This window comes from Chelonoidis abingdonii, chromosome 3 (genome assembly GCF_003597395.2).
Source record: "Chelonoidis abingdonii isolate Lonesome George chromosome 3, CheloAbing_2.0, whole genome shotgun sequence".
Lineage (NCBI taxonomy): Eukaryota > Metazoa > Chordata > Testudines > Testudinidae > Chelonoidis > Chelonoidis abingdonii.
Window position 1 is genome coordinate 72,881,834 of NC_133771.1, and position 13,778 is coordinate 72,895,611.

Sequence of the window (13,778 nt, forward strand, 5' to 3'; positions counted from 1 at the left end):
AACAAAAACAAAATGGGGTATGGGGACAGCTGTAAGAAACAAAATGGAATAGGGGGATAGCTGTAACAGACGGCGGGCAGCCAAAAGAGTCTAACATGATCCTTGTAATAAAATCAACAGAAGAACAAGCTGCTACAACTTTTGTAGTCATAGCTTCAAGGAGCATGTAGCTTATGCAGCCCAACTTGATTTTGACATGCCACCTTAACTGTAATCTACACGTTATGTGATGAGGCTTAAAATTCAAAAGCCTTAGTTGGAATATGAACTTTGAATTTCTCACAAGTAAAACAAAACAAAGAGCTGTAATATGAGGCTCTACCTTTCCCCATGCACATTGGAGATGGAGAGTGTGACTCTCTACTATTACTCCAGGTTCCCACCTTGAGCTCCAATGAAATCCATGCAGTTTCACTAACATAAAACTGAGGTAGTGCAGTGGAAAATCAGATTGGAAGAATACAGCAGGTAGGTTCCTGGATCAAAGGACCAGCTGGATGGAAGCAATACTGAAGAGTGGGTACAGTTTATCAGTGTATTTCAGAATAAGGTTATGTACCATCTCTACTTTTAAGAGGTTTTCTCTGAATCAGATAGTCCATGAATCAGATAATTGTTAGGTTCATTTTAGATCTGATTTCAAACACCCAATTTTAGATACTGGTTTCCTTCACTTCCCATAAAATTACAGTAGGAGTTGTGAGTGCACAGCACCTCTCAAAACTAGATTCTCCTTTAATAAAGTTGGAATAGCATAAGTATATTCATCATAAGTGAGGCAAATAAAGTTCTTAAAAAAATCAGGAAAAATTTTAAAAAATGTTGAAGTATACATATTTTTAAAAACACTATATTCTGTGTATTCCTAATAGTAACAATATTAAAGTACTTACTTTTAAAAATTAGTATCTAATAAGCAAAATATGTGAAGGGTTTCAAGAGTCTTCAGTGACATTTATCTATTGCTAATTTAGTTGAAAAGTTTCACATGGAAGGAAAAAATTAAAAAAACCCGCAACTAAATGTAGCAGACGTAAAAGGTGCTGGTTTTTTAATTTAGTTTTTTATTCTATTTTCTGAGGAAAAAACCCATTACATTTTCAAAGGAAAAATATTTCTTGCTTGAAATAAAAAAATTAATTAACACAGAACTGCTTTGTCCAATATGAAGCACTATCATAGGAATACAGAGGATTTATCATCTACAAACCTTTTGCTCTAATTTATTAGTTACTTCACAGAGTTATAAACTGTATTGACTCTTGAGTGGAAATCAGCTCTATTACAGAACTCTTGAGCAGATGTGCTACAAGAGATCTTTTTGGTATTTTTTTTTTAAACTTGAAGAATAATGACACTGCAATATCATGTGGTGAAAGAGCAATAATTTGATAAACATTGTCTTTCCATTAGATTAGAGCAATTAATCTGATTCTAATTTAGCTGAAACATTACCATACGGGAATCCCTAGAGCCCTGTGAATAATATCTAAACACACTGACACACTCAGCAGACAAACATTATCTCCACTCATACTGTTCTTCCATATGGTCTCCTACCATGGTGATGGAGGGCACCCTGCTGTTTCAATCAAATAAATGTCAATTATCTGAGATAGATTTTTAGTTCACGAGCACAGGCTTGCAATTCAGATAGCGAGGCTTCTGTAGAATTGTTTGCAGCTTTTCTCTGAAATTGTCACTCTCTTTTTCAGATGTAGTCCCTGCTGTATTTATCTTCAGACTCTGCTGCATCATCTGAAGTTACAAAGACTATCTATTGAAAATTACTAGTGCTGGAATCCATTTGTGTTTGAATAAAACAGAAAAGGAAGACTGCACCAGAGAGAGGGAAAAATGGCAGCAGAATTTATCATAAAATCTCCCTTGTATTATATTGTAGTTTCTGGAACGGTTATTACTTAACTTCTGTATATATGAGTATAGCAGGAACTTTGCCTAGCTGAGGGCCACTTAGACAACTCATTGGTATCCTGAGGGCCCAGGTTAGAACCAGATCCCCTAAAGTGTTGAACATCCTCAACTCCTATTGATGAGGCACTTAGCAGCCTGCAGGACTAGGCGCAATATCAGCTTACTTTATGTAAAAATCCTATTATTTAAGGTAACAAAGCTTGCTTCCATTGAACTGAGATATTAGACAGTCAAATATTCTCTTTGAGACTGATAGATGGAAGAGAGGTGGTTTTTGCTTAGTGGTTGTTTGATTTGTTAATTCTTTAACTACTAAAACTCATGTAGCAGGAGACCCTGCCTTCATAGAGAAAATATAAAGGAAGTCATATCAGCCTATATTCTGTCCCCATATGTCTGTTGACATTATTAGAGTGTATTGATCATAGATATTTAGTTAGTTAATGCAGTAATAAGCTCTCGTACATTCATGATAGAAATACTAAGGTGCAAGCTGACCTTGAGAAACCCTGAGAGAGGTTTCATATCTGAAATGTTTATCTGTAGCTATGCTGCATATTTTGCTTTACATTAAAGACCAAGAGTGTGATTCTCAGGTGAGTAGGGTTTTGTAGGATCAGACTCTCAGTAGGTAACGGCAACACTGTCACTTGAGCAACCGGCCCTGTGTGAAGGGTAGCGTGGAGTTGCACTACCCTAGATGGTGCTCTTGAAGATCAGGGGCCAGATTATCAGGTGGTGTAAAGTCATGTGGCGTAAACTGGGACAAACCCTCACCTGGTATAAATCATAATTGTGACTCTGGCCCATTGTGACTAGCTCGGGCACAATGCCTCTCAGAACACTGGTAAATCATCAGAACATAAGAACGGCTATACTGGGTCAGACCAAAGGTACATCTAGCCCAGTATTCTGTCTTCTGACAGTGGTCAATACCAGGTGCCCCAGAGGGAATGAATAGAACAGGTAATCATCAAGTGATCCATCCCCTGTTTCTCATTCCCAGCTTCTGGCAAACAGAGGCTAGTGAAACCATCCCTGACCATCTTGGCTAATAGCCATTGATGAACCTATCCTCCATGAACTTATCTAGCTCTTTTTTGAACCCTGTTATAGAGTTGGCCTTCACAACATCCTCTGTCAAAAGAGTTCTAGGCATTATGTTCAGTAGTCACTGTTTAAACTTTGCAAAGGTGCAGTGTTCCATCCCATGCCTAACTCTGCTGGCCCCTTCCCAGGATGGATGTGGCTATGTTGGAGAGATTATTTTTGCTTTCAACTTAATTCTTATGGCATCCTCCCTCTCAGAGAGGCATAAGGAGAAGACTGAACTCAGTTTCTGCACAAGGGCACAAGAGGAGGAAGCCTCTTTCTGCCCCTTTCCCCTCACCCATATGCTCATCATTACAGGAAGGCATAAACCAGACTTGAGTAAGGAAATCTATATATAGTAACTTGGCTATTCATCTATCCTGTTGCACCAGGCTCTGTTTGGCCTCCATCACAGAAGTATCTGAGCACCTGTATGGTTTTCTGCTCAAAAGGTGCTAAGTACCTTCATCACCTACAAAAGTCTAATGCATTCATGAGTGACCAGTGGCTTGCAGGATCACGCCCAATGTTTGTCTCTTTTCTAGAATTCTCCTTTCCTCAGTGTAGACAGCTGGAAAATCAAAGATCCAGTCCACAGCAGAGGAGTAATTTGCGTGCATAAACTAGCCATTCATTTCAATAAAAGATGGGATATTTAAGCAATGCTGTGTGGTTCCTGGTATCTAATCTATAATTTTAGGTTACCTGTAATTGTATATTTTATAAATAAAAAGTGTCTTTTACTTAATGGATTCGGACACTCTGTCACTGGTAATGCAATAATAAAGGTTTCGCTGGAGGACATTGTGAAATATGGCATTAATGTCGCTCAATAAAACAATTGATAAGATCATTTTGACTTGAAATGTGTCTTGTTGTGTAAACCACTAGGTCATTAACTTTAACAATGTCAGAGTGTTCTCACTATCAAATTCAATGAAATTAATATCCAAGAAAAAGCTAAGAAAACATTTTGCATAGTGGAACTATTAATGTATTATTGGGTGTAAATAAACAGAGCAACCTTCAAACGCATTGTGAAGGATTTAGGCAGGAGCTACTGCCTGCTGGAGAAAGAGTCGGGGCAGGGCCTGGGCAGAGTGGGGGTTGAGCACCCCCAGGGCAAGGAGGAAACTTGAGCCTGTGTGACATTAACTCCCTTGCTCTTTGAGCTGACCACGCAGATGCTAGTACTATATCCTTCCTCTGTCCACATCCTATCCTTCCAAACCAGCCTCTCACTGGAGCAGCATGACTCCAGCAAGGGGGCCAAGGGCCATTATTTTGAAAAGCAAGTAACAGCCTTTATACCTTGCTGAGGTTGTGTGGGCTCTTCCTTTACTGCAGTTTCCTAAATAGGACAGGAACATCCAGCCAGCAATTCTCTCCTTGGCTGCCAGTACTGTTTTGGAGTTATAAGCTCAGAAATAGCTCATTAGGCTAAATAGTCTCTTTAAGGTTCAGCCCACCTGACTAACAGTCAGCTGGGGAGGAACCTGCTTCTTGTTGAGATGTTGGGAGGGAAGAACAAGATTGTATTAGTGGATGTCATCTATATATGACAGTCAAGTCGGTTGGAGTCCTGGACAATATCCCTAGGACGGCTGGGAGGATTTGGGTAGCCACATAGGCAATAAACAGTTACTTATTGGTGTTAGGTTCCCCTCACAATGTGCACTAGTTTTTATGATTGCAGAACACAGTTGGCTCATGCAGCATCCGTGGGATCATTGTCACAGAAGCTGAAGGGCCCATCATTTGGACTTTGATTTTAAATTTGCTTCTTCTAAAAATGTAGCTCCCTTTTCTCACGTGCTACTTTTATTGCTGAGGTTCTGGTTTAACAGCACCATTTACATTTACATTTTCTCTCAAAGTCAGAAATTCCACTCAGGTCTCATGTGCTACTTTTACTAACGCAAGAGAAACTTTCTGTGTTGTGTGGCTGAGGAAGCAGCCTCCATTCAGTACACAACACAGTGTGTTAGAGCATGGCAAATATTACCTATTTCTGACAAAGCCTAAATGGAATTTTTCTGTGCTGAATTTTCAAGATGTGACATAATGACTAGGTAGTCTATGTACACCAAAGTCAGAAACGCAGTGGAAGCCAGAAATGGTCAACAATGCTAGAAAAGCCTGAATTCAGCTTCATCACAAGGGAGCACTGTTCTGCTTTCATTGTGCATTCATTCAACACCCGCAGGCTTTCTCATTCCCTTTTCAAATTATAGGGTGTCATGTGAGCAGTTCAAGCACTGGCCTACAGGAATGTGAAGTAAGGTAATTGGGTCTATATTGATTTGCACGGGGCCAAATCATGAGAGGTGCAGTCATCTCAGTTGGAGTTGTGGATGTTTTCCAGGAGTTGGCTCAATAAAGAGAACAAGGAAGATCCCAGATGCTTCAGCAATATTTATAACTTTGAATAGCTCTTCCCCTCTAGCTGGACACCTTTTAAATGCTTATTGTTTGTTAATTAAGAAAAAAAGACTAAACTGAAAACTATTCCAGCCTCCGTGTTTAATTTTGGGGGATAATGATTTTAATAAAAATGATAATTTAAAAGCTAGACCAACCTCTGATAAAAAGATGTTGAAATTTTTGGGGACCCAGACTCCCCAAATTTAAAATCCAGTTTCCTTCTCTGTTGTTTTTATTAACAAATTAAACTGGGAGCATTACACAGCAACAGGCCCCAGCTTCAATTACAGAAGGAAAGTTAAAAGCTGCTGTAGGGTTATTGAAACATTCAGCGGTCCAGTGTGGGCCGAAGGGGAGGAAAAGTTCAGGAAGTCTTATAACCCTCTAAATTAAAAGACACATTTCAGTATTTTGTTTAATAGGCACAACTTGAATACTTTGGGGCATATTAATAAATTCAGATAGATAATTTATGTTTGTTATTACTGTTGCTGTTTTGTTTCCATCCCGTAGAAGCTTCTTTACGGACAGGTATGAAGGCCCTTCCCCTGCAAAACTTAAAATTTAAGGTGCCGATATTGCAAAGACTTATATACAAATGCTTAGCTTTGTCCACCGTGAGAGGTCCATTGACTTACTCAAACTTACTCCCACTGAAATCCAAGAGAGTTTAATTATTGATTTCAATAGCAATAGGACTGAAGTTTTGGTGGAGGCACTTGGCTTAGTCTCCTTATAGCCAAGATACATATTAATCAACACTATGGCATGGTTATGTCTCATTGAGTCAACATTTTCATGCTCCCTTATGTTATTAGATTGGAGAAAACTTTGCTTTCAGACAGAGCTAATAGATTAGCATAACTTCGTTTGTTTTAATAAACCCTTGATGAAATTTCAGGTTTGTCTGTGTGTTATGTAGAAAAGGTCTTCATGAAAAGCCTCTTTGGGCCCAGTTCTGCAACAATGAAATCAGTGGAGATTTTGCTATTGCCTACAATAAGAACCAGCTGGGACCCTTTGTTATTTCTGCTTGTTCCATCACCTGATGCTATTACTTATCTTTTCTTTTCCCAGTTTTTCATTATTTTTCATTATTTTCATTATTCAAATACCCGCTGCTGTAACTTCAGAGTCAAATTCACCAAGGACTGAATTTAGGCCAAGTAAGCTGAAGTTGGATGTTAAACTGCTATGAGTTGACATACAACTGCACAAGGAGAGAAAAATCACGATTAATCTCTCAGTGGAAAGTGGTCCCAATCAAGTTTTCATAAATTGCATTGTATGGATGCAGATAATGGAAAAATAGCATTCTTATAAAATCATATCCTTTAGGTAAAGAGATTATAATTTATAAAAAGTCTAAAAGGCAGCTTATGCTCCCCTTATTCACACTGGGCCAAATCGGAACCCTTTACTGTTATTGGTGAGCAATTTATTGTATAAGTATTTCTACTGAGGACAATGGGCGTATCCATATGAGTAATTCATCACGAACAGGAATAAAGTGTTCATAATCTAACCTCTGATTTTGATCACACCACTTTTCCCGTAAAATACTACTCAACAGAAATGGCAGAACCTCTCCTTAAATCAATAAAGTTACACTGGACTATTATGTCAAAAATAATTATGTAAGTATAACAAGAATGAAAGCATATCACAAGTTCTATTTTGTTCTGGTTCTTGTATCATATCCATCTCTGTGCTATCCAAGTACCTTCCAGAAGTGTGTCAAGTTGCCACACATGTGTTTCTAAGGTAAGGGGAAAAAGTTGTGCAATATTATATTGTGTTATCTGAGAACTGGTATGTGATTATGTACCGATCTCGGTAATTAAAGGCTGTGCTTTAATGTGCACAAACAAAAAGGGCCAAGTTATAGTTGCTCATGTTATAACTATGTCATTTCCTGACATCAGAGTGCAACCTTAATGTTCCATTAACATAGTTTTCATTTGGAATTATGCTAACTATTTCCTCTTTCTCCTCAGTGTTTATATTCTTCAAATATTTGCAGATTATCATCATGCACCTAGCATGCTGTTGGCCCTATATAAATACTAAGTTATAACAATGACATCCTTTTTACCTTCACTACGCCTCAGTTACTGTGAAATAATTCAGTGTAATTAAGCACTGTGAGCAGTAAAAAGAGAGATTGCATAAGGATAATTCCAAAAGAGATTTCAGTGTAGGCATAGGTCGGGAAGTGTGCTATTGTAGCATATAACAGACAGCATTAAATAGCAATACTTACTGTAGGAATTGTATAGCATCGTACATCTTTAAACAACTGTACAAACTAAAAATGATCTAATAACCAGCGTTCTTTTATCCTATGGGCCAAGCCCCCGGGGAACTTTAAATTAAGTTTATCTTCCAGCCATCAACAGCAAGTGAAAGAAAAAGGTTTCTCAGCTGATTTTAGTAAAGCTTTCCATTTGTGTTTTGATTTGACTCAGTCGTATTTTTGATAATGACCTGATGAATAGCTCTTTTTTCCCCTGGACAACTTGGATAGGATTTTCAAAAGCACCGTTGCCCCTTCGGCTCAAAATCCCACCAATTTTTACTAGCTCCTGAGGGATTTTTGAAGTCTCTCTAAAGTCTTTTAGGTGCTTTTGAAAACCTCCTTCCATATGCAGAGCTTTCTTGTTTTCACTTGAAATTTTGCCTCTGTGTTGAATTCTGTGTCAGTTCCCTATGTGGCTGAGATCAAATTTATTACTTCTTTCTTGCCTTTCAATAAAGCAAGTGGAGGGAAAGGGGATAACATTTTTAATAAGAACAACAGTAACTTTGACTCCATCCCTAGTTCCTTATAAACTGCCTTTTTCTTAAAGCTGTAATTTCTTTTCTGTATTTAAAAGTGAGGGAGATGAGGGGAACAGGCTTTCCCACCTTACTCTGAGATAGCCAAGGAATCACTTTTTCAAAAGCAAGTAAGTAACTTAGGGATCAAATCCTCAAAAGTAGTTAGGCCCTAACTCCCACTGAAGTCAATGGGAGTTTGTCACCTAAATATCTTTAAGGATCTGAACCTAGGATCCCAAGCCCCTTTTTCAAAAGTCACTTAGGAGCCTAAGTTTCATTGGCTTTCCATGAGACTTATGCTCCTAAATTCTTTTTGAAAATGGGAGTTTGGCTCAGATTTTAAAAAAGTATATATATTCCGCTCAGTTTTGCAAGGTCTAAGTGACACCTAGAGCCTAAGTCTCGTGGAAAGTCAATGGATGCTAATTTTGGCCTTGTTCTTACAAGTTGATGCACATGGGTGGACCCCTGTGTCCATGTGGAGCCCCACCGACTTCTGTAAGAGTCCTCTCACATAGATTAGTTTACAGGATTGGGCTTATATATATGTTGAAAGTAGGACCTAAAAGACACTCACTGATGTCATAGAGACCTGGGGGGAGGGGTGTGGGGAAGTTCCATGGAACTTCAGGCTGTGAGAAAAAATCTAGTGGATAGTTGGGAGCCTTCAGACCAGACAGCGATGTGAAGGTTGTTGTTGCCAGATACTTTAAAGATAAAAGATAAAAGTTAGGGCAAAAATTCTGCCCTGCAGTTTATTAGTTCTGTTGCAGTAGCTGCCCAAGAAAACTGAATTGCCTAGCTGTTGTTGCTGGCAATCTAAATTCCTGGTAATCACCTTTTATCATTTTCCCCATGTGTCTGTAAAGAAAAAGGTTCCTGGGCAAAGGGAGCTGAGGAAAGAATGAGGGAGTAAGGAAAGTTCCCCCCCTGCCCCAAAAGAGAGAAACTGTGCCATGCTTAATTTAGAATCACAGTGACTACCGTTTGGAAATAGTTCAAAGCCTGTCAGCTCTGGCATTAGTTAATGCAGTTATTGCTGTCCTAAGGTACAAAAGTGATATAGAAATCTCAGTGCTCTGCTAGGTTGTGGAGTGTTGGTAGGAGGTTGAGGAAACACCAAAGCAACTCCCTGCTAGCTGTGGAGGGTCCTGTCCATTAAGCAGGTATAACTGATACCCAGGCCAGCCAAAATGATTGCACAAGGTTATTGGCCTATGTGTCCTTTGACCAGTAAGTGAAACCTTTGGCATGGATGCTTCAAGTCTGTGAACCTGAGCCCAGTGGCCTTCTGACCTTTTTGGAGTGTGTGTGAAGAGTTGGAAGAACACTAATCCTGCAGTGCTGAAACCTTAATTTCTGGGTTTGCACTTTCAATATACTAACCTTCCAGATTATTTCAAACATCATTTTTTGCAGGATAATGGGAATGAGAAAAAGGCCTTCTATACTCTGTCTCTTCTTTTCCACCTACAAGATGGGTCAGCTCTCCTTTCCTCCTGGTTGCTGGTAGGGAACAACTCCTTTCTCTATTTTTTTCTCCTTCCCCAATCCAGTTAGAGCATCAGTCAGGAGGGTGGGAAGCTCTTCCTCTTGACTGCTCCACTCTTTCCCTCTTCCCTCATCCCGAGAGAGTAGAATATCAATGAATGCACTTCATTCCCAAATCTTGGGGGTACCTATGAGAATGCACTGCTCGCATGCTCTGCAGCAGGTAGATAAAAATGGCTGCTAACCTAAATTTTCTGAACCAAATATTTCAATCATTTTCTTCTAGAGCCCAGTACTGGCTTCCTCAGCAGGGGATTTTTTTTTTGTTGCCAAAATAAAGCAAATAGTCTCTGAAAACAATTGAAACATTAACTTTTTAAAAATCATTTCTCTGGGATAATTTGTTGTTTGTATTCTCTCTTTCTAAGTCTCAGCTCCAGAGATGGCAGCAGCAGCAGTTGCTGGAATTATCCCTGTGCTTCACTCACTTGCTGGTGATGAGACTAGCTATTACATCGGACGCAAGCTGTGGTTTGGCTTTTTAGGATTATACACAGTGGTGATCTATGTGGAACGTTTGCCCTGGATCTCTCTGAATAGTGACTTTCGGTGCCATGGTAACATCTCTGCCCCCTGCATGGGAGAGTGTTTTGAGCAACATTTCAACAAGCCTATCATTGGGACCTGGTACATGTCTTGTTTCCTTTTCCTTTGTGTATTTCTTCTGATGGAATTCTTTGTCTTTCAACTGAGGCACAAGCAAATCAAAGTCAAAGCTGGACAGGAAAAAGAAGTTGAAGTGAGCTCAATGGTAGGAGTCCAAGAAGAAAGCCAAAGCCACAGGAGTGTTCCCGTTATAGACTTTCACATTCAGAAGTCACTTCTAAGCTTGTACCTTTTTAACTTCATACTGCAGCTGGTTATCCAGTCAGTGTTCCTGTCTATTCTACTCAATGATCACCTGCCACGGGTCAATAGTGCCTCCATATTATGTAGCACCAAGCTCTGTCCAGGTCCTTACAACTGCCTGGTGATGGGATCAATGGAAAAGAGGATGTCGATTTACACCCTGGCGACACTTGCTATGCTTATCATTATCTTTTGCAGTGCATTTTTCATATATAGTATTCATCATTACCTGCTGAAAGGACTAGAGCAGCTGAGAGCTAGAGACTTCTGGCTATGGGAAGTTTGATTCTATATTCAAAGCCACAGAATAGATAAACTTCCACAAGTTACTCCTGAATTGTAGAAAGCACATAAAAAGCTCTGACTTTTTACTTGTTCCTATAATTATTTTTTCTAGTGTAGTGATACACAGAAGGTATCTGCTTTTTTGATGACATGTTGTTGGGAGTCATATCTATTCATCATCTCTTGCTATTGAATTATGTCACGTAATAAATTATGAAAATTGTGCAAGGTTCCATTCTTTAAAAAAATGTTGTCTGCGTCCATTATCAAAGCACTACAACAGGATTGTAAAATATCACCATGCATCTGGCCATCAATCCTAATGGTCAGGTGCATAGTACAGTGATGACAGCAAATATCTGCAGCAGCTAGAGATGGGACACTGGATGGGGAGGACTCTGAGATACTACAGAGAATTCTTTCCCAGGTGTCTGGTTGGTGGGTCTTGCCCACATGCAGAGGATCTAACTGATTACCAACCAGATCTGAATTTACCCTTCTGGTTTCTCAGAAGGAGAAGTAGGAGCGGGGCCAGAACTGGGCCCAGAAGCGTGAGGATTGGAATTGTGTGCAACAGTCTGAGCAAACCTAGAACCAAATTCATATCTCAGTCAGCAGTAATCTATTTCTTTCACATTCCATCTCCACCGGTCAAAAAATTAAATCAGGAGCCAATTTTAAACCTGGGGTAACAGTAAAACTGGGGCAACATTAAGCCATTATGAAAGAAAAGGACTACATGGAGGAGTTTTCATAAAATGTTACCTTTTATGTTTTGACTGAGTCGTGTGTTTTGCAATGGTCCTCTGCATATGCTGAGGTCTTCAGTGCATTCTTGATCAGACAGAAAATTGTGCCTGTATGTTAAATTCAGCACTATAAGAATGGGCAATGGACATTTTTGTTCATCTTGCCTTCAGGGTGAGTAGCCTGGAGCGTTTTACAAATGGGGACACTGAGTTGCAAGTGATTAAGTAACTTGCCCAACACCACATAGCAAACTAGTAACAGGGCCAGGACTAGATGAGAGATCCTTTGGTAATGGGCATATTAGAAATGGATGGATGGATTAGGAGTTATTTAAGCTAAGGGCCAATGTTGGCATAAGAACAAATGAATATAAACTGGCCATCGAGAAGTTTAGGCCTGAAATTAGATGAAGGCTCATAACCATCAGAGGAATGACATTATGGAACAGCCTTCCAAGGGGACTAGTGGAGGAAAATAAATTAACTTCTTTCAAGACTGAGCTTAACAAATGTATTGAGAAAGGTATGAGGAAGTTGCCTATAAAGGCATATGACCCATCTGTGACTGCTTTTAGTAAATATCTGCAGCAGCTAGAGATGGGACACTAGATGGGGAGGACTCTGAAATTCTACAGAGAATTCTTTCTGGGGTGTCTGACTGGTGAGTCTTGCTCACATGAACAGGAATTAACTGATCAGGAGGGAATTTTCCCCCAGGTGACCCTGGCAGAGACCCTGGGGTTTTCTTGCCTTCCTCTGCAGCATGGGGCCTGAGTCACTTGCTGCTTTGACCTTGAGTAAATGGTGGATTCTATGTCATTTGAAATCTTTAAATCAAGATTTGAGGAGTTCAGTAACTCTGCCAGAGTTGATAGGCCTATTATCAGAGTGGGTGAGGTTCTGTAGCCTGTGATGTGCAGGAAGTCAGACTAGATGTTTACGAAGGTCTCTTCTTGTCTATGAGATTGACAGGAAATGGTACTAGCTCACTGGAGAGTAAAAAAGTCTACAGAAGAGCCAGAGATGGACTTTGAGATGCATGAGGCCTTTTTTTGAGCAAGATTTCTTTGACATTTGGTACCTATGCGAGACATCAGCCAAAATCTTTCCTATTCAGTTTTAGACACCTAACTAAAAGTGATTTGATTTTTCATAGGTGCTGAGCATCGACAACCTTTATTGACTTTTACTATACAATTAAAGACAAATTTTATGTAAACTTTAAAAAAAATAGCTAATATATTGCCATGGGAAAATGTAAAAAAAACCAAGAGATGTCTGAGGATTCTGAAAGGCTGCACCTTTGCAACACCTAAGTTCATTACTCTTTAGCAAAGAGTTATATGTTGCCATATTCCACCATGGCTACCATGCTTTCACTCTTTGCAGATGAAATCCCAATCATTTCTTCAGATGACATTTCAGGGGGGAGTAAGTAATGTTTATATCCATTCATTGTGGTTTAAAGAATGTAGTCCTAATACAATATTATTTTCCCATTATTCTTGTTTTCTAAGCAGAGATCCATATTATCCAGGTAAGATACACTGAGATGGATGAATATGAAATCTACAGTAGGTATTCTATGCATGTTTGGAAAAAAAATCTACCCAGTTTTCAAAGAACATAACCACAGCACTGAGAACCGTGGATTTTGTTTTGTTTTGTTTTGTTAACAACAGCATTCGTATCGATTAATATACACAGTATAGCATCTTATTGTGTAGACAACGTGGAAATGAGACTGTTTCACTGAACCATGCCTTTGATGACCTCATGCTCCTTCAGTCTTCTGGTTTAACTACTGTACTTTTATTGTTGGTTTTAAAGTAGTTAAATTAAGTCTGTAAACCTTTCCTTATTAGCTACTTTTCTGTTGTTTTTTTCTTGTAGAAATAATGCAGACTATGTTAAGGACAATTGTTCAAGTTATAGATTTTTTCTTTTTTTCTATTACTGTTATTATTACAAAGCAACTTTAAAGACCTTTTAACTCTTTGGTTGTTTAAAGTGGCTCTGTTAAAATACGATGTCTTAGATGTGGAGATCTAATTATAACTGAGTGTAGAATTC